Source organism: Salvelinus namaycush, unplaced genomic scaffold (genome assembly GCF_016432855.1).
Source record: "Salvelinus namaycush isolate Seneca unplaced genomic scaffold, SaNama_1.0 Scaffold154, whole genome shotgun sequence".
In the NCBI taxonomy this organism is placed as follows: domain Eukaryota; kingdom Metazoa; phylum Chordata; class Actinopteri; order Salmoniformes; family Salmonidae; genus Salvelinus; species Salvelinus namaycush.
In genome coordinates this window covers 58,038-62,372 of record NW_024058275.1, presented here as the reverse complement: position 1 = coordinate 62,372, position 4,335 = coordinate 58,038, and the positions used below count along the sequence as shown (strand labels likewise).

Genomic DNA, 4,335 nt, shown 5'->3' with positions numbered 1-4,335 from the left:
CAGTGGAAATGGAGAACTGATCAGTTATGTGGTTTGACTGTGTGCACAGGACCAATGATAGTGCTCGGCATATCTTTCGGAAATGAAATTAAAGATGACATGTTTAATTGGAAAGAAAAACTAGTATTGCTTAATAAAAGATTGGGACTGTGGAAAGTGAGGCGACTATCTTTTAGTGGGAAGGTGTTAGTGCTGAAGGCGGACATTCTGCCTTCATTACTTCACCTTGCCTATGTGTTTCCCATGCCGGTGTCTCTCAGAAAAACTTTCATACGGGCACTGTTTAATTTCTTTTGGGGGGGATATGAGTACATCCGTAGAGATCGGATGTACCAGCCTATAGAGGCTGGTGGAAGGGATTTCCCTCATATTCCTCTCAAACTAGATGCGTTGTTCTATTCAAACGTTTGTTGTATTTTGCCGTCTTCTGTACACAAATGTCATATTTTAATCAAATTCTGGCTGTCTGTACCGTTAAGGTTCATGGTGGAATGGGATAATAGTAAGCCAAAAGCTGAAAGTATCCCATTACATTTTAAGAAAATAGTGGAATGGGCAAAGAAAACCCCTGTCTGCAAAGTAAAAGAAAACGTAATCAACCACAGATTGCTATACGAAAAATTAATAGAAAATTGTCGTCCTAGAGACCGATTACCAATATCGCCTTCCACCTGGCTACGGACACAATTAAAAGGGTTAGACAACAGACTGAAAGATTTTAATTGGCTTGTTTTACACAGACGTCTTCCGGTCAGATCAACATTATATGATCATAATTTGACCCTGAATAAATTTTGTCCCAGGGACAATTGTTTTGCAATTGAAACAATTCCCCATGTTTTATGGGAATGTTCTTTTGCCAAATTGGTTTGGAGAAAAATTAAACTATTTTTTGAGATTTTAAAAAACATTGATTATGAAGGGGTAGCCAAACTTGAAATAAAAAATGTGGAAAGGGTGCAATTATTAGCATTAGTGACTCTGGTGTCCCTTATCAAGACCAAACTTTGGGAGGCCAGATGTGGTGCGGTCAATGACACCCTCAAGTGGTCACCGACGGGATTAGTTGAATTTATAAAACAGGACATTTGGAAAAGAATACAATTCGAAATAGATAAGTGGGGCATTGTATCAGTGAAACAGAAATGGAAAGGGGTTTACCTTTCACTTTAAATGTTTTTAGAGCCAATTGAAATGTAGGCTAAGCCTTTGTACATATTTGATATACACTGAGGTTTATTCAGAATTCACTTTGGTATATGTATATGTTTGTATTTATAGAATTCTTTGTATTGTTTTTTGGAGATTGTTAGAGGCAAGTTAAAATTGAATGTAATAATACTGGTCAGGTTATGCAGAACAGCTTTTTTTGAGTAGTCTTGCTATTGTTATATTGTTACACTACTTTTGGATACTGTTTTTATGAATCGATGTCATGTAATGCACTGATTTTGTAATTGTATTTCAATGAGAAATGTAAATAAAAATTCTTTTTCCAAAAAAAAAAAAAAAAATCTGTTCTTATCAGTTTAATATCTGATACGTCCCCTATCTGGGGACCATATATTAAATTGATTTTTGGAACAGGGAGATGGAATAGGGGCTTGCTCCGTCCACTCCACGCATCGACCTGGTATTGCAGTACCTCCAGGAACGGTGCACCCCCTTTCATTGTAAATAGAAATCAGACAGAGTCAACGGAGTTGCTTCGTTGGTCTATATTGTATTTTCACTTTGAGCAACTTCAGTTCAATGTCAGTGATGGCTAGATAGCGCTGGTTAAATCGCTCACCGTTATATTGACTACGATAGCCGCTGTGAATGGGCTGCGTTCATCTTCTATTCAAACATTTTTCTTCACGGGATACAGGGCACAGTGAAATGCTTACTTGCAAACTTTCCTCAACAGTGCAATCAATAGCCATGATCAAAAATATACACAAATAGCTAAGTAATAAAGTAGTTCAAACATTTTTTTGTTATGATTGGAAATATATACAGTAGAAGACTATACAGAATAAACTATGAAATGTGCTCAAGCCATGTACTGGTAACATGGACTGTCTCACAAGCAACTGTCTGTATGTATTCGTTTCTCTCAATCACCTACAAGCAGTTCTTTGGAACAATGTTGTCGATTTTCAAAACAGAGTCCACAAGACACACAACTTTGGAAAAACAGTAAATGCATTTTGCAAATGTAGTTGTCTTTGAAACACATAAAAATATATTATACCGTCAAAATTGCAAATATATTCATCCAAATAACACGACTATATGCAAAAATATGAACACATCTATACTTATCTCTTGAGTGCAAGAGCAGACAAAACAGAAAGTTAGTCTCTTTTAAAAATCCCAGTAGATCCATAAATGTTCTTTGCAGTCACTAAATCAGGATGATCAACTATCCAAAGGTGCAGAATTATGGGCAATTACTCTCCTTTTATGCATATTTCACCAAACTATTTCATACACATCAAATTTAGGTAGTTTGCCCCGGTAATGCGTCAGGCAGACCGCACCAGCCTCTGGAGAGCCTTGCGGTTGCGGGCGGTGCAGTTGCCATAGCAGGCGGTGATACAGCCCGACAGGATGCTTTCAATTGTGCAACTGTAAAAATTTGTGAGGGTTTTAGGTGACAAGCCAAATTTGGTAGCCTCCTGAGGTTGAAGAGGGTTGCGCCTTCTTCGCCATACTGTCTGTGTGGGTGGTCACTTTTCAGTTTGTCAGTGATGTGTAAGGAACTTGAAGCTTCCCACCTCCTCCACTGCCGTTCGGTCGATGAAGATAGAGGGGTGCACCCCTCTAAGTCCACGATCATCTCCTTTGTTTTGTTGGCATTGAGTGAACCAAGGCCCTTCTCCCCCTACCTGACCAAGGTCCTTGGGAAATAAGGTATTTCCCTTTTTATTTTTTATTTAAAAAATAGAATAAGGATAACGTAACAAAATGTGTAAAAGGTCCAGGTCTGAATACTTCCAAAGGAGAGTCTGGCCCTGATGCTGTGCTGTGTAAGGAGACAATGAAACCTCTTACAATATTCAATGATTACATTTCTCTAAAACAGGTTACATGCTACATATGGACTCACCTCGTTGTTCTGTGCTCACTTAAACAGGAAGGTGGCGTGGCGGCCCTTCGTGGGCAAATTTTGTCATCAAAGTCTGGTATTCTCTGGATTTATGGTGCTTTCAAGACCACTAGGAACTCTGAAAAAAACAAGGTCGAATCATGACGTCAGTGATCTTCAGGTCGTAGCTCTAGAAAGAGGCCCGAGTTTCCGACTTACATTTCCCAGTTGGATGACCGTTCAAAACAGATTTTCCCAGTGGTTTTTCCCAGAGTTCCCAGTTGTCTTGAACTCACTGAAGTCAGATCTCCCAGGTAACAGTTGTTTTGAGTGTGGCAGAAGTCCTGCTGGATTGACAGCACGGCCAATGTTGAATATTTATCATTTTAAGCTTGAAAAAGAGACCCTTAAACCCGAACTTGGGACCAGACAGCCACTCCACTGAATAGCAGGCTAGTGATGGCTTTGCAATGCTTGCAGTTAGCTACTGATTCCTTCCAAACCACTCATTGTTGAATCCCATTTCCAACTTGTTGTGTAATGTTTATGTCCAATGGCTGATGAGCACCGATACGTTTTATCTCTATTTTCTCTTCATATGACAAGGCGGTGATGTAGTGTCCCCATGAGTGACAGAACACTGAGCCAATCATGGCGCAACTAGAGAACAATACCAACCCCTACGCTCCGTATGTTCTGCTGGCTGCCACAGTACTGAGCTAGGATGAAACACCTGCATTTTGGAGCTGCCTTACTCAAGAAAGCCATGTTTGTATGGCTTTATTAACTCAATGGTTATTAGTTGTTGTTTTTTTTTACATTGTTTGCAAACTGATATGTGACATGTATTAATGCCAAAATAACATGCAAAAAAGGCAACCCCCCCCAAAAATGTGTTGATTTATTTTTTATTTTTGCAAAAAATGTGGGGTTCTGTCCCACCTGCCCTGAATGACAGGTCGCCACTGTGTGCGACGATGTATGGAAATTGTTACTGTTCGTTCAGTTGGTGACTTGCCTCAAATTTAACAAACTACTGTACTGTGTATGAATTATTATCGTAACAAATGCACTGATGTGGTCAAGCGGGCGTGCATGTCACAGCGGTTACATGCACACAACGGGATTACTGTTAATAGTCAGGTCAATATCATAGCTCGTTTAAAACGTTTATTTTAGCGAAGACTGTGAAAACTATAAGATGCAAGTGTGAATAATCAGTTGAGGCCATCAGACTGCCAAACAGCAATCACTACCTCAGA

The 4,335-nt window shown here is 39.5% G+C and overlaps 1 pseudogene; it reads left to right on the top strand.

Moving 5' to 3' along the window:
* The first annotated feature begins 1,486 nt into the window (after positions 1-1,486).
* Positions 1,487-1,667, top strand: LOC120037005 (annotated as a pseudogene).
* The last annotated feature ends 2,668 nt before the right edge of the window (positions 1,668-4,335 follow it).